Raw genomic sequence first — 23,229 nt, 5'->3', positions numbered from 1 at the left:
TGAAACTTGCACACCAACCTAAATGCAATTCAGTATTTTTAATCAAAATTTTAATAGGCACTAGGACATTAATCTTAAAATTCTGTTTCTGAAACCATCTCCAAGTTAGAACTGCTTCTTTCCCATAGCTCAGTGGTTCTCAAAATGTAGCCTTTGAACCAGCAACATCATCTGAGATGTTGAGAATGCAAAATCTCAGATCCCATCAGATACCTACAAATCAGAAACTCAGGTGGACGCTAGCAATTGGTGATTTTCAGTCATGCTGACGTCTGAGAACCACTGACAACACACTATTGCCATGTGGGCTGGTCATTTTTTCAATACCTCGTTTCTTATAAAATTATCTGACATTTTTCTGTTCCTTAAAAACTTGCTATAGGATGATGTCAACTGTTCCTTTCTATTTTTAATTCCTCATGATGAGGCTGAGGATGATTCATTCAGCACCTTATGCGAGCACTTAAATATTAAGGAGCCTTCTCTCACACCCCTAATGGAAGGTGACTGCTGCCTGTTATTTCTGATGTAATCACAGGAACACTTCGGCAACAGAAGCTTGTCCTTTATCGCCCTCAGTAAAAGCTGTAATGGTTATAATTATAACACCCCATTCTTTTCCATGATGAGTTCATCGTGATGTATACTTTGAAAGCGATCTTACCACATGTCACAACAAGGAAACAGAATGTGGGATCAAATTTAGTTTATTGTAACTAGAGATCAAAACTGCGTATCTTTGGGCAAATGTTTCTCAACTGACAAGAAACAAGTATGCATAAACTACGTAGCTTTCTCATTTATCTAAAAGAACTATTTATGAAGGAAAAAAACCCCAAACATTTGATTTAACGTTTTCCACGGGTGCTAAGGTGACCTCACAATAATGAATGGTCCTCTCACGAGACACCACCCATCACCCAGCTTGACTAATTATCAAAGCAGGAAGCATCAAGGGACATTTTCTAAGTAATAAATAAAACCTTTTCTATACCTTTAATTTGTTGAAGTGGGTATTAATTCAGAGAAGGTAATTTCATACCTGCTGGGAGGTCTCCTGATGAATTGTGAATACCAACACGTCATTAATTTCCCTTTCCTTTTTGATTAATTTCACACTTATGCAGGACAAGAAAGCAGAGATTAATGATGTCTGGGAGACAATGCTCAGTTCTTGTAAGATACTAAATCAACCTCAAGTGTTCAAGTAAACAGAGAGCCCAGATAAGGAAATGATAATGGAATCAGCTCTTGGAGGTGTCCAAAGTGCCATGTAAATATTAATGCCCAGGAACCCAGAGTGTTTAAACTGTAAACTCTAGTTAATGCTATTCTAAGAGGGAAGGAAGGAATTCTGAAGATTGTGCTATGTACCAATAAATCTCTAACGACTAAAGACATGGATTTGTTTATCATGCTACAATTCTCAATTTCCAAGGGTTCCTGTGTGTCATTCAGCCTCTACATACCCTTGTGAAGGGTGATGGATTGACCATCCACCTAATGGTCAATCCTCTCAGGATCCCTAGTCCAATACATGGGAAGAATAGGTTGCCCTCATCAGAGGATATGAACTAAGGAGAATCCAGCCTCACCATGCAGTTTTAGATAATTTTACACATACATGGTAATCCTATTTGTGATAATAATGCTATGTATCAGGACCCTGGGTGCTTAGTATAAGTAATCTGACATAGTAACTCTTTCAGGTACTACTATTTGTAACTGGGGCTCAGATCGCTAAATTCCTTGCATAGATGACCCCCATCTTTTTTTAACTGCCATCTTCTGCTTCACTTACAGGTAAATTTTCAAAAATATTCTCATGATTCATTAACTGCAAAGAATCAGACTTACATTCAAAAAGTAAAAACTAGTGTTCCCAGCAGGTGACCACCCCAGCTCAATATCCAACAGGGCAGGTGGCATGGGCAGACGCTAGGTATAACACACATGCACACAGCTGGCAGTGCTCCAACAGGTGATCCCTATCTTCACATAGATCTATCAGGCTCCCAAACCTGAAATGTTCCGTATCACATCACTTCCCTAGGAACATGAGTAACAAAACATTTACAGTTACCTAGGTATTATTTCAGAAGCCCTGAAAGCTACAGGCATGGTGTTTTCTTCTTTAAAAAAACCTTCCTTCTTACTTTTACCTTTAATTCTCCCAAGTCCTCTTTGAATCCCAAACATTTGAATACAACTGCACACTATGTGATTAAATTTTCTGATATTCACTAGAATATTCTGTATCTTCAAACTCCCCTCACAAACAAGCCTATCCAGCAAGTACCTCAATCCAAGTCCACACTGATTACTACAGCTAAAGAACATATCTATCACAGAAAGTTCTACTAAACAGTGCTGCCATCTTTTCATCTTAATCTTTAACCAATACCATGCAAAAGAACAGCATGTCTTCACCACAGAACTTACTAAGCTCTTTGTCAGGCTAACTGTGGCCATGCCCTTGTGTCTTTAGGTCTCATCCTTTAAGGAATAACACTCCTTGAGCAATAAGGTCAATGGCAAATTTATAAATGAAGCAAGTGGACAGATTTCAAGGAACAGAAAGCATCAGAACCGAGAGGCACTAGGAAAGCTCTTCCACTTAGGAAAAATGTATCCCTATGAATCTGCAGCGCAGGAGACACATGCAGGACCACTCACACAGGTGAGTCCCAAAGCACATTCTCACCAAAGCTCTCTTCAGATGACAAGTTAGTCTCTACAGTCCTCCCTGGCAAAACAAGGTCCCCAAATTCGATCTCCTCTTTCTAATTATTAAAGAAAACAATGTTAGGAAGCCAATTCTTCAAATCACTATATAGACTACCAACCACTATCCCTCTCTAAAGTTGGAGACCAGCTTTTGTTGGTAACGATCATCTGAGAGCAGGCTACCTGGAAGGAGTTATTTAAAAGATTTCCCAACTATAATACTAATGTGTTGGAACATCACATTGTACCACATAAGTAAAAAATGCATACAATTTAAAATAAAATGAAATTTAAAAAAAAAGAATTCTGGGAATTAAAAACCTCAGAAATTCTAGATATAACTCCAATTTAGGGAAGGATCTCAAAATAGGGTTGGTTACTGTTGGAATAGAACAGAGCTGAAAATAGGCAAAGTCACTGATCTGACCTTAATTTAAAACCTCCAGGTTCTCTGCATATTCATTGCTTCACCCCCTCCCCTTCCTCCCCACTCACTGTCTGTGTGATAGGCTGCTTGGCTAGGACAGAACTCCACACCCACAATAAGTTGACTGTCATGGCCGTGGTTACCAACACTCTCTAAGGTGGTAGACCCAAGTCAGAAGTCTCTCTCCACTGCCAATTCCTGTAAGTAATCTTGGCAACTCCCTTGACAGTCCAGACTCAAACTGGTATACAGGTCAAAACTAGGCCTCTCTCACTAGATGGTAAGATAAAGAAAGGGAACTTTGTGGAATGAGAATCAGAAGCCAAAGTGGAGAGTTTTCCAATCAAAAATGCAGACTAATTCATCCTTCCGGGCATGGAGTAGGGGAAATAAACTAACATGTTCCTCTCGGAGCCCATGAAGAACAGCTAATCCTGGATAAATGTTCCTCTCTCTCTCCCTAAGCATTGAATTCAATCACATCAGTGAGATCTCTGCATCTCTTCTCAGCAGTACTCAACTTCATTTAAGGATCTACCTTAACCATCTCCTATCTAATAACTCACAACAGCTTTCTAACTGGCTGGCCTTTCTCCAGCCTTATCCCCTTCCTCCCTACCCACCTGCCAGGTGAATCCTCAAGTGAAGCCGCAGGCCTTTCCACTTCAATAAGGAGACTTAGGTACCACCACCACCAAGGTCAAATCCTGGCCTCTGAGATCCTCCTGATTCACCCACATTAATAGGTCTAATGGAGGAACTCTTCCCATCACTGTCACAATACATCCCCCTCCCCTCCACCAGCCCAGTCTCAATGTATCCTTGACTAACTCAATGTCTCTGGGGCATGTTCCTTGCTAGTGTGCTAACTTTCCTACCCAGACTGTCAGACTCCCAAGAGCAGGGCTTGTCAAATTTCTTCTCATCTCCGAAGAGCATTTCAGACCAGAAACTTATACAAAACTGACCTCCACAAATATTTGACAATCCAGAGAATCTAAAGTTTCCATTCCTGATCCTTAGTTCACTATTTTTACAGTAGACACTCAGACCACTAAGGTCATCCCACTTAGATACAGTTTGTAAGACACTTAATATCGCTAAACCTTGGTTTTATCTCCTAGAAACAGTGGTAATATTAGCACCTACCCCACATGGTCAATGGGTGCAGGAGATAATGGTAAAGCACTTAATCCTGGCTTTTTGCACAGTAAACATTTAATAAAGTTTGCCTTGAGCCCTCCTCCTCCTGCTACTATTAAGTCTCCTTAAAGGGACAAACATAGCATAGCAGAAATCACATTTGGGACCCGTGTTCAAATTCCAACTCTTTAAATCCCAGCTGTGGGACCCTGGGGAAATTATTCAGCAACTCTGATGTATCATTTAATGACCAGGATACATTCTGAGATATGCACCATCAGGCTAGTTCATCTTGTGTGAACATCAGAACGCACTAATACAAACAGAGATGGCTACAATATCACTAGGCCATGTAATCTTCTGGGACCATCTTCATACAATGACCATAAGCCATCACGTTACTGTATCTTCAACTGTAAAAGGGAAAATCAATCTCAAAGAATTAGTCTAAGGATGAAACAAGGAAATACATAGTTGGCAGCTCACCAAGTAGCAATTACTAAATATTATTTTAACTGAGTCAAAGTCCTAACACAAGGGAAAAATACCCTCACACTCCTTACATTCCTGTCATCTCCTTCTACACATTCCTTTTGTTTTTTGAAATAGTCTTGCTTTCTCACCCAGGCTGGCCTCAAGTGATCTCTTCCCTCAACCTCCCAAGTAGCTGGGATTACAGCACATACCACCATACCAGGCTTCCAGTCACATCCTCAAAGCGAGTCCCTCAGTCAGGTCCTGCTCATTTCAGCTGACAACCTCCCTAGCTGTCAGCATAAGGTCTAAGACTGTGAGTAGAAGAAAATAACAGAGCTGCAAGCAGACTCATTGACTCTTTAAGGAAAACATGTGCCTGCTCAGGTTATTGCTTCACCAATCTCCAAATATTCATAGCACACATATTTTACACATAACACCAGCAAGCTCTTTCCTGAAAGGAAGACATGCTGGTCCTTTAGATTTATAGCAAATCTGACTGAAACCACTCTAACAAAAAAAAAAAAGTTCAAAGCACTGAGCGAAAAATTCAGAGATTTGAAATGGATACTCAAACAAGTAAATGAAATGTGACAACCCCATGAAAGCCATGATCACACTGCTACTAGGAAGAAAAATAAACTCTACACTTTCAGACCAATTTACAAGTTTTTGAAAACAAAGAGGGGAAGTCAGAACAGAATAGAATCCTGTGTCTCTTCCAAGCTGAAGTCTAAGCCCAGTGGGCCCCAGGGAGGAGTCACTGGCTCAAGGTCTGGGTTTAGAGGGCAGGAGGCCAGCAGTTAGAAGTTAAATGGGTTACCAGGTAACAAGGCTTCCAACAGCAAAATGCATCCTCTAAGCTATGGCCCAACACAAAGCTGAAAAATGACTTCACTTCCTTCCTGTTGCGGCCTAACCCAGCCCAACCCCAAGGCCCAAGCAATGAACTGAGCAGCTGACATGGGCAGATGGGACCTTACCCCAGTCAGCTTAGTCAACTGATGCATTGATAGTCATTCCCTCATGATGCAGACAAGGAGGGCTTGTTAGAATCCATGAGATGAAGTCTGTCTGCCCTTCACAAGGGTCTAGAAACTCTGAAGAGCTGCAACCCCACTGGCCATCCTCAGATGTTCCACGCTGCAAACAGCCTCCATGCTTTCTTGCTAACATCCGCTATCTCCAGCTGTCCTCTTTCTTTCCTTGCTTAAGCCCGCCTGGAGGCTCACAGATGTTCTTTGCTAAAACCATTAAGTCTGGAGATTCATCCAGGCAGAGGATCCCAGTGAGAAGTTCACCAAAGTGTCAGGTGACACTAATGATCATAGCAGAGCGGCAGCCTGCATAACTGAACACTAACTAACCAGCCAGATGCTTCTGGAGTCCCTGCAACTTTATCCTAATTCCTGTTAGGAGCTACAATCATTAACACCACTTGCATATGAAGGAACTGAAGCACAGAGTTAATGTAACCCACACAAAATCACAGCTAACTGGTGAAGTCAGGATGCAAATCCTGACTGTCCAACAGCAGGACCTCCACCAACTACACTCTCTCTCCCACTTGTCCTTCTGCTGACTGCCCTGGGAGAAAGAACACCTTGTTAAGCACCACTAACCGTCATCAGGTGATGAGTGAGTCAAGGTGGACCAGCTGCACCCGCACAAGGCTGAGGCCCATGTCTCAACCTACACAATACTGGTACAGCTGTCCCCTCACCAGCCCCCATAGTGGCTTGAGCAAGCCAGGCTATCCTGTGCTAACATGAAAACTGAGGCTTCCCTGGGCCCCAGGCTGCACCACCACACTACTCAGGCAAATGTGTCTACTGATTTGTTTGGGGTGTAAATCCCTTGATGTTTCTAGGGGGGACAGGTAGCAGCATGGAGCTCAGTAATCTACCTTTTCACTCCCCAAACAACTCTGAAGCAATTTAGGAACCACGGATCCAGCACTCTTTTCCAGAGTGGTCATCTTCAAGGCAGAGTAGGGAGAAGCTTTTAAAAAGATATGCCACCCCATCAACAAAACAATCTTCTAAGACACAAAGAGTGAAAGGCGCTACCTACCTCACTATCCAAGCTGGGTCTTCCAGTGGCAGAATCAGCCAGTTTGTGATGTAGGCAGCTCAATTAGATCATGTGAAAGTGCTCTGAGAAAACCCCAAGGTCGTCTATGTGTTTGCTGTGTGATTTGAAGGCGTGCCACTGTCTAACTCTGTGAGCTGGTACAAAGCTCCAGCTACCTTTTGTCTGAGCAACCCTGTCATACTTCCACTGATTTAACATTTCCACCCCCAGGGACTCATTTAGCAGGCACACTGCAAGGGAGAAGAGGTGAGGGAAAGGAAGGGAGGGAGGAAGGAATCCTAGGGCCTTTCACAGGCCAGCATGAGAATATGGGCTTCCCATAATTTTAACATCATATAGAACCACGATACCTCTAGTGAAACCAAGAAATGAACACTGGTATAATGCCATTAACATCAGATTTTATCTGGGTTCCATCCACTTTCACAAGTATTTTATCTCCCCAAGAATCTTATGAAGTAGGTACCATGTGAATCCCCACATGGAGAATACTGGGGCCTGAGAAAATTCAATCACTTGCTTATACTCATACAGGAACGAGCAAAGCTTGGATTTGGACATGATTCCTCCATACCTGGAGGCTCCGCTTAACCCCTACACAGGTGCTCCTCTAGATATCACCACCCCCATTTGACAGAGTAATAAAGCCTGACAAACAGTCACTTACCTGAAGACAGGTTGTGCTGAGCAGCATCAAACCTGGATGCAGTTCACTCCAAGGTCAAAGATGTACCACAGTGACACCGTCACCTCCTTCCATGACTAGCAGAATGAGCAGCCTTATGGCGCCCAAGAAAAGACTTGACACCCATGGAAAATACTGTGGAAGCTGATGGGAAGGGAGAGGACCTGCTCTAGAGCCACTAGTAAGCTTAAGAGCTCTCAAGTGACTCGGTCAAAGAGGGACACAGGACACCAACAGAAGAGTCCTTTACAAAAACATTTCTAGAGGAAGGAGCTACCATCAATCACGCTCCTAAACTTACCTCTCAGGAATCCTCCCCATCCCACCACCTCCCTGTTCTGCCCTTTACTGTATGGCAGCAAAGAGCTCTGTCCTCTAAAACATTCTCCTGCTAGGTGATCCTGCACCTCCATCCTCTCTAGCCCCTAGATTCTACCATCTGAGCAAAAGAAGTGGCAAGAAGAGTATTCCCACTCAGGGTGACAAGCTCACAGGGATGGCGCAGAGCATGGTGGAGGGAGGCAGGGAAGAACAGGCTCACTTGGAGGGTCCGTAACAAGTCAAGTGTTTCTCCTTGCCTTTATTTCCTGTTGCTTTCCACCAGAGAGCAGGTCTCAGGACAACCCTGGAGCCTTGTTAGAGTAATCAGTAATTCAGCTCTCTCTGAATCACTGGTTTTCAAGGTGTGGCTCCCAGACCAGCAGCAGTGGCATCACCTGAGAGCTCTTTAGAGATGCAAATCTCAGACTCCACCCCAGGTCTATTAGCACCTGGGACTTTGTGGGCAGATTCAGCAATCTGTGTTCTGATAAGCCCACTCCTACCCCCTGGCTGTTTCTAAGGCTGGCTACAGTTTGAGAACCTCCCACTCCGTGGCTAAGCTGTGACCTAGAAAAGAATTCAACAGGGTCTTTGCAAATGGTAGGCCCAGGGCCAAAGCCAGAGCTGCCGCTGCGGGAAGTGGAACTCATTCATCACACAGTTAGCACAGGCCTGGCCTGTATTGCTTCCTATGTGCTTTGGCCACCCCCTCAGCTTCATGGAGCTCACAACATAGGAGGCCACAAAGAAATTACGAACTGTGGCCAACACTATCGAGGACAAGAATGAGTAGAAGGTACAGCAGAGAAAGTGGGGATCAGCTTTTACCTCAGGGGTCATGGAGGAGGGAGCTCTGAAGAAGGGGCAATGAAGCAGAGATACAATGGAGAAACAGGAGCTAGCCAGGCAAAGAAGTAAACATCTTGGCACCAGTGGCTGACTCCTGTAATTCTAGCTACTTGGGAGGATCAAGGTTCGAGGCCAGACCTGGAAAATAATTTGCAACACCTCATCTCCAAAATAAGCAGAGCAAAATGGGCTGGAGGTGTGGCTCAAGCGCTGGGGTACTTGTGAAGGACTGAGTTCAAACTCCAGTCCCACCAAAAAAAAAAAGAAAAAGCAAAGAGGGAGGCAGGAAGATTTGTGAAAGATAGGCTACAGAAGGTATCTAGCCTTGGTGCATGAAGGGCCTCACAGGTGTGTGTCGTCTCCAACTTGGAGACTAAGCTTAATAAGCATATTCCACAATGTCAGGCAGAATACTGGTAATAAAAGTAACAATTAAGGGCTTGGTATATAGTTCAATTGTACCATACTAGCCTAGCATGGTACATCTGGGTTTAATCTCCCGCACCACAACAAAGAGAAAACAAAAAACAACCAATTTTTTTAGCCTTTCTTATGTGCAGGCAGTGTCCTCAGTGTTCCAGGTAAATAATATAGTCCTAGCCAGGGATAGTGGTGCACATTTGTAATCCCAGCACTGAACTGATGCAGCAGGATCAAGACAGAGTTTAAGACTAGCCTGGGCTAACATATTCAACACCTGTCTCATAAAAAAAAAAGTAATCCTTCCAACTATCCCTGTAGTAGGTTCCATTACTGCCATCCTTCCATGAGGATGAAAGACAGACAGCAACTAACTTGCCCAAGTCACCTGTCCAGGAAAGGACTGGAACTGGATCAGACCAACTTCACAACCCGGGCTCTGGGACACCTTATCACTGTGCAGCAGAGGAGAATGCAGACAGATGGCAATGGGCTGGTTTGTATTTTCAAGAGCTCATCTGGATGTCCTGTAGACAGGAAAGAGGGAATGGAGGCAGAGGCTGCTGCCTGTGCAAGCAAGAAATGGCAGTGGCCTGGGCCAGGGTGGTGGCAGCAGACATGTGCAAGCAACAGACATGCCTGGATGGCAGAGACTTTCCTAGGGGCTGCTTAGCACTATCTGTTAGAGTACATCCTAACCCAATCCTTCTACTACCCATCAGTCACAATGAGATCTGAAAAAAGTATTTTAATGCTGTAATCCAGAAGACAGGGGGTGACTGTTACAGAATATCTGCAGTGGCCTCTTTAGTCTGAGCCACTGTTATAAGTCCATGTTACAATCTAGAGGGAAACTGTTCTGCATGCAGAACGAATGCAGCTATCACCAGGAAAAGTCACAGGTGACCAAGACACCTCACTCAGCACCCTCATGAACACTGACCAGAACCAAACTTGATGGGAAGAGATGCTTTCAGCTCAAATTTTAAGAAGCAGAGCTTCTCTTTAATTACCTTGACTGCTTCACAGCTCATTAGGAAAGCATGACAGCACATGTGTCAGAATGGCTTGCCTTTCTAGAAAAGTCCTATCTTTGGTAAAACAGTCTTGGTGAAATCAGGTGTTCAGCCATTTCTTTGGGTTACATTTAGAGTCTGGGCAGGTGTGGTCCGTGTCGCCTGACTTTAAATAAAAATTGGAGGGAGACAGGAGACTAGAGGAATAGTCATCCTTCAGACCTAAGAGTCAAAAGTCCCAGGCAGACAGATGCTGATGGTGGGGACACCCTGATGGATCCAACCCCAGCTGAGCTGCCCCTTCTGTAAGCTGACCCTTGCATGTGCCCTCTGGCCTAAATTCTAGTCACAGCATAGACAGGCAGGTGTGGATCCCAGAGAAGATAGACAATGAGGGGGGGTACCACTTCCTTCTCTAAGCAGGTCATAGCTCCACTTATCTCTACAGTTGTGAAAAGGTCACTGGATTTCAGAGTTTTGAAAGGCTTCACAGTCAAAGGTAACAAAGTAGGCAGAATGAATGCCCTCTGAAATTCTCAGGCAGGACCATCTACAACTCCACCATCTGCTTCCTCACCTTCCTCTTCCTTTCACTGCCTTCCTTAATTGGCCACAAAGTCTCTGGTTGTAAATTGAAATTGTAAAACCTGGTGAGTTTAAAATCCTATGTCTTTGTTTATGAAAGTACCTCTTGTTAAGTACTGGGGCCTGTCTTTCTTTCCCATTAGTCAGTAAGTCTTAAAAAGAAAGAGCTGCTGTCCTGTGCTTGTTCCCCTCTAAAAGGCCAAGAAGCTTCTCACAGTGTGAGGGAAGGGAAAGGAATGAGATGAAATGGGATGACACCGATGGGTGTGCCCTCTCATCTAGTCCCACTCTACCAACCCATGTCAGCCTTCATAGCACAAGGCCTTTTCCTCCCCAGCAGCCATAAGCAACAGTTAACATGCCACTCAGTGAAGCCTCAGAGAAATACATTCATCTGCTGTAAGCAAATAGTCCTCTAGTGGCCTGTAAGATGCCAAGTGAGTGGCTTAATCACCCAGTAGGGTCTAACAGACAATATAGAAAACTCCTAGGAGATAGCAAGCCAGTAAATGGAAAGCATTATCATTTATAACAGGATTAATAACAGCACAAGCTGGAAACAAACAGACAACCAGATTACTCCTCCAACCTCTTCAGGGAGATCACAGAATTCGATGGAGGGGTTTATTTCTTTGATTTAAACAAGAAAGCACCTCTCACCATGGGATAACAGGAGCCACCTCCAGAGAAATCACTTCTTGTGCATCTGTCCTGTAAGGACATGCTTCCTGAAGTACAGTGGTCAAACATCAAAAAGAAGGTCCAGAAAAGAAAAAGAGACCCAAGGTGTTCTGAGCAAGCTTTGGCATCTTAAAAACAGCATAAGGGAATCAATAATTCAATAGTTTCACGTTGCAGTGTTTCTCTAAGTTATGTTTCTTAGGGCTTTTGTTTTTGTTGTTGGGGGGAGAGGGGATTAGAGGTTCTGGGGTTTTGAACTCAGGGCCTACATGCTTGCTAGACAGGCTCTCTACCACATGAGCCATGGCCCCTGCCCTTAAGCTATGTTTCTTGAACTACTTGAGATGCTGGTGAAAAAGGAGGACTCCATGCCTAGGGAGGGATATGTTCAGAGATATGCCTTTTTACAAGTTTCTTTGGTCCTTTTTATGCATCCAAGGTTAGCAAAACATTGCCCTTGTTTATTAAAGCACTTACAAATAGCTGAAGTCAGAGAATGATTCATATACTTAAAACAAGAAGACAGTCTCAATCACCTCTGCATGTATCTTGGAGATAAACATAGCTCATCCCATGTATTAAGTCTCTTCTGTCCCAAGCTATTCAGCAGACAGTTCACTATTTTAAAAAGATTTAAATGACACTGACTTTATGTTTAGGACCTATTGCGGTTTGAATCTTAAATGTTCCCCAAAGGCCATGTGCTAAAGTCTTCATCACCAGCATGGTGCCACTAGGAGGTGGTAGAACGTGTAGGAACTGGGGCCTAGAGAACAAAGTTAGGTAATTAGGGGCATGCCCTTGAAGGGGATAGTGGGACCCCAGCCCATGAAGAGAGCAACTTTGCTCGTGACCCTCACCATGATGTTTTTCCTTGCCATAGGCCAAAAGCAACAGATTCATCCAACAACAGATTGAACCCTTTAAAACTAAGCCAAAATAAAATTTTCCTCCTCTTAGGTGGATTTTCTCAGGTACTTTGTCACAGTGATGGAAAGCTAACTCACACACTTCTTTTCCTTTGAAGTCACTACAAACTAGCAGTGAACTAAAAAGGACATTTGGTGACAGTTTTCATCTTGGCAGTCAGCTGGATCTCTGTTCAACAATAGGCTCCTAAGAGGTTCCACCTCACTCCTTCATACACACTGGCCTCGAAATCATGCCAAATACAGGCATACCACAACCTTTGCTCTTCGAAACCTAGGTCTAAAAAGGCCTACAGGCAACTGGAGTCAAATATACAGAGGGAGTATCTCTTATCCAAAATGCTTGGAACTAAAACTGTTTTGGATTCTGGACCTTTTCATATTTTAGAATATGTGCATAACTATAATGAGAAATCTGGGGAATTGGGACCCAGGTGTAAACACAGAACTCACTTAAGCTTCATACATACCTCAAACATGTCCTGAAGATAATTTTACACAGCATTTTTAGTGCACTGACTGTGACCTGTCACATGAAGTCAGGTGTAAAATTTTCTACCAGTAACATAATGTTGGTTTTAGATTTCAGAGTATTTTGTATTTTTTTATTTTCAGACCTGAGATAACCTGTATTCAGAGTATAGAAAAGTAGGGTGTAGATCTGGCAAAAGCCCAACTCCAATGGCCTCAGATTCAGATTTCTGATACTTCCTCCCACTGGAGCCACAGAACCTCTCAGAGATGCACAAATGGGGTTGAAAGCAGAACACATTTGACACAGACTTCTGAACGCACCATTCCAGACCACACCACCCACCATGTCCTATGTCTCTTGCTTATAAGTCCTTCTATTATATTATGTTTCTTTATGTGAAGAGGGCTCAGCTCTTACATAGAAACACTGAAGATTCTCTATGGTGTTGCTTAATCCTGGGTTATTCCTATTCTCACTTTTAAACATCCTGAAAGGTTCAAATGATGGAATTGGCCCACTCATCCTACCACTAGCAGCTGATGGTGCTTGTCCAGTGCCAGCATGGTCTAATAGCTATCTGCTAGAGGTGACCACTGGAAATCTCCAGGCACGGGTGTCAGGAGAAATAAGGAGCATACAAATTAAACTCTGCTCTACTAGTGCCTTTGGCATTTTGCCTGCCAGACCATGGGCTGTTACATGGATAGCTTCTGGGCATGAAGTGGGGAAACCAGGTGACAATTTACATGAACAACTTCTCTGCAGGAACACCAGGATAGCCACAGCTCAGGAAAAAAGAATATGACGCAGAGGTTTTATATTTTAATATGTGATGCAATTTCTCCTCTCTCTACCTCAATGGTCTTGCTGATGCTTCTTTAAGATGCATCAAGTCCTGGGAGTCAAGGTAAAGGAAACATGTACTATGTACCACCTAAGTGCTCAGCCCTCTGCCTGGCACTTTTCACAGTCTAGACATCATGCAGCTTATATGCAGGCTGCCTGGTTATTCTGTTGAGCCTAGACCTCCTGGGCTCTCCTGCCTGCTAGCTTCCCCTTGGTTCAGCCAACCAGAGATCCAATGAGGATTGTAGCAAGGAAGAATGAGGTCATAGTTCACCAGCCCTCTGTCTCTCCTTGGAAGCTACATATCTAGGTCTCATGCTTCCTCGACTACCGCTGGGCAGCACCTCCTCCCTGGTTCAAGATCTCACTGGGCTCCAGAGACTCTACTTCCTTCACTGGTCCCTGAGCCCTACTGAAGATATAGGTTTCCTTTTCCTGTTAGTCAAGGTGCCTTGGGCATTCCCTCATTCTGGCCAGCACCCCTGTAACTATTTCTGTATTCAGTCTTCATTCAAACTGTTTGGAGTGAATTTCATTTCCTTCCAGGGGCCAAAATACTGACTATTTTATCATAGTTGTCTTGCAAGGTGAGATGAAATGCACTGATGTGAGTCTGTAAGTACATGGTGACGTTTCTAAGAGTTTCTTAACCTGGTTTAAGTAGTAAGCTGAGAACAGCTCATAAGACTAATTAAATACCCATGTGCCTTGAACTCATTCCAAATACAGATGATGGCAGCAATCCTGAGAAGCCATGAGTTTAGTGTTCCTATACTCTGTAGTAAGTGCACATAGAGGTTTTTTTCTACTTGACCTTGCTTTCTGCTATCTGCTTACTAACAGGAAAAAGAACTCCAAAGGACCCATGGACCATTTCAACCTCTTTGGGGAATACCATCCTTAAAAAGGATAAGGATAATAGCCAACCTGTCTATTGACTTTGGTTATATCACACAACTGCTCTTAAGGAAGCATCTGTTACCTCTACCTTATGGATGAGCAAACAGATTCAAAGAATTTTACTTGGATGATCCATTGCAGAGTTCCATATCCCAGACTGCCCTGACCCAAGGCTGTATTTTTCTCCCTATTCCCCATTCCTTAAAAAGAGGAAGTAAGGATACATGTTCTACAAGTCACCCCCGAATATAGAGGAAAATCAAAAACACCAAAGAAAGAGAATTTCAATTTAAGTGTCAACTACATTCATAAACTGGTTGTGAAATAACCAAGGATATAAATGAAAAAATGTGTACCGTATGCCTGTACAGTATAACATGCATAGTATAATCCCATCACGGAATATGTATGAATATGTATGTCTATAACAACTGTGTACGCACAAAACTTGTCAATCACAGTTCTTTCTAGAAAGTGACAGAACTATGCTCGTCTCTGCAGTTTTAATTTTTTACGGTGAACATGAAACTTAATTTCTCATTTGAAGAATCAGAAAGGAGGAAGAGAAAGAAGCAGGTCGGTTTGTATGAAGATTAGACCAGTGGTTCTCAACCTCAGCTGCACACCAGGATCACCAGACCACCCCAGAGACCTGCCTTTGTAGTCACACATCATCTAAGGACACTTGCATCAAGGAGAAACCCATATACTATGGCGGTCCCATAAGATTATACTAGAGCTGGAAAATTCCTATTACCTCATGATGTGGGAGCCACCATAAGGTCGTAGCTCAGTGCATTACTCATGTCTGTGGTGATACTATGTAAACAAACCAACTACCCTGCTGGGGGCCAGTGGCTCATGCCTGTCATCCCAGCTACTTGGGAGGCTGAGATCAAGAGGAGCATGGTTCTGAGCCAGCCTGGGCAAAAAGCAAGACCCTATCTCCAAATAACTAGAGCAAAAAGGACTGGAGGCATGGTTCAAGCAGTAGAATGCCTGCCTTGAAATCACAAAGCCCTGAGTTCAAACCCCAGTACCATGCACACACTCATATACACACACACAAAACTACTACCCTGACAGTCATATGAAAGCTCACAGTTATACATAGTACACAATATTTGATCATGATAGGACATGACTATATAACTGGCTTATATATTTACTATACTATACTTTATGTTGTTATTTTAATGTACGCCTACATTTTTTTTAAAAAAGTTTGTCATAAAACAATATGGCATATTCCACAGGTAGCAGCCTCATATATCATGTGTATGTGTTTACCCTATCTCTGGATAGCAGTAAGAAGATACACTAAGTAACTGACCTCTACCAACTAGGTTTGCATAAGCACAATCTATGATGCTGACACATCAACACCATTCACCTGACAATAAATTTCTTAGAATATGTTCCTGTGGGTAGGTGACTCATGACTGTGATTGCACTGGGATACGGAGTACTCACTGGCATTCCTCAAACTCCCCCAGGTGAGGCTACAGGGCAACCAGGGTTGAGATGCATGAAAAAATTGCTTTGTTTCTGAACATATACAGACTTTTTTCTTGTCTTTATTCCCTAAACAATACTGTACGACAATTATTTACACATAAGTAATCTAGAGATGACTTAAAGTATAAGAGGGGAGGTGTGTGGCTTAGATGCAAATCCTGCATACTTTTATATAAGGAACAAGAGCATCCCCAGTTTAGTGTGTGCAGGGGTCCTGGAACCATTCCTCTCAGATTCCAAGGCATGGCTGTTCTACTTTGGTTTACTACCTATACCCATAACTGAAAAACATGTCAAATTATAATTAAAATTCAGGGTATTTAGAAAGGGGAATTCTCTTTCTACCCAATCTCACTTTCAGTTCTAGAATGAGAGGTGGGGAGAGAGGGGGAGGAAGGCAGAAGAGGAGAGAGGAGGGCAGAAGAGGGGAAAGGAGGGCAGAAGAGGGGAGAGAAGGGGAGAAGAGGGGAGAAGGAGTTACAGGACCTGTTCATCCCACCATCAATTCTGCCACTGGGTGCAAGATCTGAGAGAGAGGGGAAGGAAAAACCAATAGCTTCAACCTCATCATGTGCTAATTTCCAGTAGACTATTTCTTTTTTTAAGTAACTCTGTCAAGTTTCTTCAAGGCATTAAAAAATGTACATTTCCTGAAAACTACTGTGTATATTTCAATTACAGCAATATTTTTCAAGTGTCACTCATGTGAAAAGATCCCTGTTTCTTCCACTAAAAAGACAACTGTTTTATCTGCCTCAAGACATCCATCACATGAGTGCCGATATCTTGGGATTTAAAAGGGTTTTGTTTTTTTTTTTAACTTTCTAAGTGCTTAATCAATAGACTCCTTTTCATATAGTGCTAGACTGCCTGCATAGAACCTGAATACCCAAATATTTTTTTTCTTTTAATCTGAATTTAGAATAGCATTTACCATTCATTGAATGGTTACTAGGCTTTGGGTATAGCACTAGGATCTTTTCTTGAATTCTTCTAATGCACCCATCCATTATCCCATCTTCATAATGATGAATTGAAATGATTAAGAATTTTGAAACAGTATGATATCACAAAATCATTGGGGCAAGGAGGAAGAAAGAGACAAAGAGAAAGACAATAAAGAAAGAGAGAGACAGCCCAAACTACATTAATATTTGTGTTGAAATTCCAGTTATAAATTAAAGGGGTTTTTTTATTAAATAATGCAGGTTTTTGTCCTGTAGTGGGGAGGAGCCACTGCTCTCACTCACCCTAGCAACAGACTGGGTTAAGTAACTCAAAGGCCTATTTTCCTTCATCGCCAAACTTCCTAATGACTCCAGAATGACTTTGTTCCATTTGGGAAATAACATGATATGCAATGTCGTGCAGGAGAGGATGGCCTGGTAAAAGCCAGCATGCAGGCCTCTGTCTGTCAAAAGAGCTGGGGCTAGTTGCAGAGGTGAAGGAAACCCAGCTGCAGACATTGGTGCCAAGCAATCCAGGAGGTGCTAGCCTGTGTCCTGTCCTGTTAAGGAGGTTCCCAATGTTACCATGCATTCGTTAGAGATGAAATACGTATTGCAGCCTTATCTGTTCTCCTTCAGGACACCATGAGGATTTTGAAATGACCCTACACAAACATTTTCATTCTAAATGTCCTCAGAACTCATTTCCTTGGACTTGATCTATGAAATGGGAGCCGGGTGGCATTATTTAATTTTCTGCCCCCTGTGAAATCAATTCCTAATTAAGGCACTTAGTAGGGTAGGGGAGATGCATTGTTAATGAGTTGTTTCAACATTAACCAAACATTAAGACACAACTAAGAATGTTTAAAAAAAAACTCTGCTTAAAGCAGGGGAAAGACTGGAAAAAAGAACTCACAAAAGAGAGATTGCATGGAAAAGATCAGGATAAACATTAAAACAGACAACCTAATAGGAAATCTCAGTCAGATACCTTTTATTCTCAACCATCTTTTTTCTAACAGGGTAAAAATGTATAGGAGGCAAGCCTAAGAGGAAAGGGGGTGGGGGTGGGGGGGTGTCAAGAGTGAGAAAGAAATGGCATTTAATAAGTCCTAGTAAGTTGAAAGAACTTTCACATGCGTCATTAACTCCTTTAATTTTTCCCACAACCTTATCTGATAATCATGTCTCCAAATTTAAAATGAAACTGGGAGTGGGAGAGGCTAAGCGACTTGCTCAGAAGCATACTGCTAGTCACAGCAGCGGCAGAACTGCAAGCAGGCTGTCCTGGCTCACGGCCACGCTCCTTCTCCTGCCCCTCAAATTTTAAGACTCAGGAAAACTGCACCCCAGGTTCCTAAGTGGGGAGGAGGGGGACCTACCCTAGGTCTTAATGTTTTGGAAGGGAGCGGGAAAATACCAAGACATATATCCAGAAGTCAGAAGTCAGAAGAGGAGGGAAGAGAAAACCTCAATTTAGAAAAAAAACAGGTGGGAGATTCCAGAAACTATTGACATTGAGTATTCAAGTTCCATAAGGGACTGTTATTCAGCAAAGAGTTTATGATCATTCAAAAAGGTGGTCTGGGGGCTGGGATGTATTTCAGGGGTAGCGTGGGAGAAGCCCTGGATTCAATCCCCAGCAATCAACCAGTCAATCAACAAATCAATAAGTGGCCTGCACAAAGAATGAGTCTGGAAAGAGTCAAGATAGTCTCATTCCCTTTCTGGAAGATAATCTTATTTGATCAACCACAAGATGGTGCAGAGATACATGGTTTGTTTCAACAAGCCCATGTCTCCCAGGTGACATCACTCCCAAGGACCCAAGGACAGCAAGGACCTTGTCCAACCTCCTAATCCAGTAACCTTCAAAACTTAGTCCATGCATTCCATCTGCCACAAATAAGCATGCAAGTATATCTAATATATGCTCATTTACTTTAAAAATAAAATATATACTACTGCCAACTTATAAATATTAAAGTAAAACTTAAGACATTAATTTTTAGGGGAAAAAATGAATCTAAGTTTTCATATTTTCTTTCCATACCCCAAAGGGTTGTCCTGAGCACCAAATGTTGCAACTCACTGCCCTGGACTTGCAACATTGTGGCTGCTTGGGGCCCAGTGACTTTTGACTTCATTCCACCTAAGCCTGATCTTGAAATAACTTGTCCTGGTTCACTGTCCCAGCCTCCTCTCCCAAAGTTGATGACCTGCTCTTTACCCCTAGAATCCGGTAATCACTTCTTTCAATTTTCCCCACAACCTCCCTCTCCAAGATTCCTTCTCCCTGACACCCTTGTCTTACAATATTATGGTCACTCCACAAAGTCTCCATCTTTTTAAGTACAAATTACGGCTCCATTTAACAATCTTCTACCTTCTCTTCTGCACTCAGGCAGATCAATAGTACTAGGAAAAATAAGTAAATAAACATACAGTACCCGCATAAGCAATGCTACCAGGCTACAACATGCCCTGGTGGTCGTAAGCAGATCTTTGAGCATAATAATAACTTGGGTTTTTTTCTTGTTCTTAGCCAACTCTATGTCCTTTTGTCTTCAGCTGGTTTCAGAATCAGCAATCCCCCTTCTGTCCATCTCTGGATCCACCTCACCCATGCACTAAACCACACATTTACTGCATCATTTACTCAGCACACACTATGCTCAGGACTGAATCTCACAGTGCTTTCATTCCTCCAAAGAAGAAAACAGGGGGAAGAGGACGAAAATAAAGCTGCTTACATCATGGGGAACAAGCAGGGACCACAGATGACTCTCTGCCCGCTTCTGCCTTCTCCAGGTTTTTTACATAGAATTGACCTTTAAAAGTATACAGGTCAGAGCTGGAATGTAGCCTTGGCATGTGTAAGACCCTGAGTTCGAGCCTCAGCACCACAAAAAATGTACAATTTAGTGTACGTTGCACAGGCATCACCTGTATTCAGTTCCAAAATATTTCTATCAGTGCAAAAAGAAACCCTGGACCCATTTAGGCAGTCATCTTCACCCTAATTCTACCAGCCCCTGCGAACCTCAAATCTGCTTCCTGTCTTTATGGATTTAACTATTCTGGCTGTTTTGTATCAATGAGGTCAGATAACTCTACACCAGTTCCGAAACAGCATAAAAAAAGAGTCCTTCCAGTCTCTGCTACTTTTGGTCCATCTGTCTCAAGACCCACAGGCTCCTTCCTGCCTGCATCTTTAAAAATCTGCCTCTGAACTGGTCTTGCTCTAACCTATGAGCAATTCTCTCATTTTTTAGAAACAAACATATACACACATACACACTCTTCCCTTGACCCTTCTTCCTCTTGCCAGGACTGTTCTAACACTTTCCTTTCTCAGCCTCTGATTCATTCCATGGGATTTGCAAAGATCCTTAAAGATTTCCAAATCCACAAAAGCAATAAATACTTAGGTCTTATCTCCCCAGTGCTTGTAGTCATATGATGCATGTGAACTTGGGTAATTAGTGACTCAGCCTGGCTTTGCCTGCTTTCCTGTCTGTAAAATGGGGATCAGAATGACACTTACCTCACGAGGCTTTTATGGAGAGTAAATGTGTAGAATAAGTACCTAATGTGCTCATAAGTATGCCAGGTGCACTGGGAGGTCAGGAATATCTGTCCCATAAAAACTGTGGCCCTGCTTACCCAGGTGAACAGGGTTTCTTTGGTCATTTCTCCAGGACATCTTTCTGGCTCAGCCTGTAAGTGCAAGTTTTTCAAGGGACTGGCTTTTCCACAGAAATACTTTTTCAAGGAGGTATCATTAACTCTCCTGGCTCTAATGGCAACCTGATGCTGGCAAGGCCTAACCCACACGGATCCCCAGGCTCAGTGCTGTACCACGTGGGAACACCCATGTACACATCAGCACCCTAGGGTGCCATGAACACAGCATCCCCTGCACTCCTCACCCACCCTCCAGACCCCACTATGAGTTGCCATGTTCTCTCACCAAGACTTCTGTGGTAACCTGGTCCTCCTAACCCAATCTTGTTCCTGTTCCTTCTTTTTTAGGCTGTGGCCAGAACATTGTCAGAAATCCAAGTCTGCCCAAGTCACATCTCCACTTCAGTCTTTTGGGTGCCTTCCATTGTTCACAGGAGCAAGCCCAAATTATCTTCCCAGGAAGGCTTTCCCTTCCTGCTCTCAGTGCTCTGGGAATCTTGAAGTGATTGTGGATTAGCCCACACGGCCCCTTCTTCTAGCAACACCTTTCCCACTACAGTCGCCAAATTCTATACATCCTTCAAGGCACAGATGAAGCCCTCCCTCAAGCCTTGGATTATTAAATAAGCCCTCTTCCTGCCCCAAACCTGACTTTAGCTGTTTCTAGGTTTTTCTCTTTAGACTGTAAGTTCTCTGAGACCCTGTTTATCTACTCTACCCATCCATCCATCCATCCATCCATATTATCTATCTATCCACCCATTCATTCAACAAGAATGTCCCAAGAGTTTATGTTGAGGCAGGCACTAGGGATAAAATAGTCAACAAGACAGACATGGTGGCTCCCCTCAGACAGCCAACAGTTCTACAGTAGAGACAGAAAAAAGCATGTGACCACCACACTCCTCCCATAGCAACTACACAGGCTCCTTGAGTTGAAATCCTGGCTCTACCACTTGCCAGCTGTAAAACCTCAGCAAATTACCTCACCTCTCTATGTCTCAGTTTCCTCATTTCTAAAAACAGAAAAGCCTTGCTACTGCTTTTGTTTGTATAAGATTGAAGGCTAACAGATGAAAATCAATAGAGAGGATTCATAACAGGATCTGGCACATGGTAACTGCTCTGGCAGAATCAGCTGTTCTTCCTATTGTCTGAAGCCATGGGAGTGTTTATGACAGGCCCCACCCTGAATGTGGGTCAAGTGCTTTGTGCCTGGTTCCACATATCTAAAGTCTCAGTAAATGTTTATTGAATCACACTGATGAGCCCTACAGGTATAGCTCATTGGCTTGGCACTGAGCTGGAAGTCACAGTGGATAACATCTGACCCCCTACTCACCCACGTGGGTGGAAGAGACAGAGACTTAGGAGCTAGTCACGGGCAGGAAACACAGCAAACCCCAGGTCTCCTGACTTCCCAGAGGGTGTCTGGTGGCCTAATCCAAGCAGCCTTTGGTTACCCATACCAGCACAACTGCTCTATATCCTCCAGTCTCCCCTTGTCTTAGCTGCTGCTTGAGGCCAGGCTTCCTTTTTCTCCCCATTCCTCTTCTTGTGCCTCTCCCCTCATACCTACTTTCTTTTTTTCTCTATCTCCTGGTCAGTGGTTTTCATATTTCTGGAGAAAAAACAAAAAAACTGGTCCTTCAGAACTAAATGTGGTCTTCAGGAAGTGGCTTAAACAATGCACAGTGCTACACCCCTTCCCAGAACCCAGGCTTTCTTCAGGTCCCCCTATCACTCCTGATAGGAGAGGGCTTTTTCTTCAATATCAGAAAGTTGCATTTGCCTGGTTTAGGATTCAGTCTTCTTTGGGTGCTCCATAGTTCAGAAGGCAGGTCCCCCACTAATTTAGGTATAAAATGAAAGCATAATAACAGCCCTCAGAACAAAGTTGGATTCCAAATGTTCACCCAAGTTCATAATTCTCACCTGTCTATCCAGCTATTTGCTTTAGGTTCCCAGCAGTGGCCTCTGAATGACTTTGACACTATATACTTGATGACAAATGGCAATCTGGCAGACTTTTTTTTTTTTAACAGGCTGTGGTATTTACAGAACTGCTCTGTTCTGAATCTTCTACTTCCACACCTCAACTGGCTGAGAAAGCAGTCAGAGAACATGACATTATGTACAAATAAATCCCAGGTGCTGTGCAATGCTCTTCTCTACTTTCTGTGACTGAGCAGTAATATCATCTATAAGACCCTTACTCTTCTTCATCTTTGAATCTAAGCCTCTACCAAGTGTATTCACACACATGTGTCTGATGTTCACAGGGTCACAAAGGCTTACCACAAGCCAGAGCATAGCAAGACTGGGAGTACAGTGTATTTGAGGGCTGAGGTTTTTTTATCCTAACATCTCATAGGAATGGTTATATCACACTTGCCTTGATAATAACAGTCATGTACACAGTGCTAAAAACAGGTGTGGTGAATTTGCACGTACACAAATTCTTCTACTGAAGAATTCGTTATAGTCAGCTCTCCAAAT

General features: G+C 43.1%; 1 protein-coding gene across 3 annotated transcripts in view; it reads right to left on the bottom strand.

Moving 5' to 3' along the window:
- Mgat5 (alpha-1,6-mannosylglycoprotein 6-beta-N-acetylglucosaminyltransferase) overlaps positions 1-23,229 on the bottom strand; it is a 331,452-nt gene that overhangs the window by 292,636 nt on the left and 15,587 nt on the right. Inside the window, exon 1 of one of the 3 annotated variants that reach the window (XM_074070610.1) lies at positions 5,758-18,003. The exons of 1 other annotated variant lie outside the window; for it this stretch is intronic. The gene's annotated coding sequence lies outside the window, so the exon portion shown is untranslated. Of the gene's footprint in view, positions 1-5,757; positions 18,004-23,229 lie in introns of those variants that run through there. One more of the 3 variants, XM_074070612.1, reaches the window with a different exon arrangement.

Source organism: Castor canadensis, chromosome 4 (genome assembly GCF_047511655.1).
Source record: "Castor canadensis chromosome 4, mCasCan1.hap1v2, whole genome shotgun sequence".
Classification (NCBI taxonomy): domain Eukaryota; kingdom Metazoa; phylum Chordata; class Mammalia; order Rodentia; family Castoridae; genus Castor; species Castor canadensis.
This window is presented reverse-complemented; position numbering and strand designations above follow the sequence as displayed.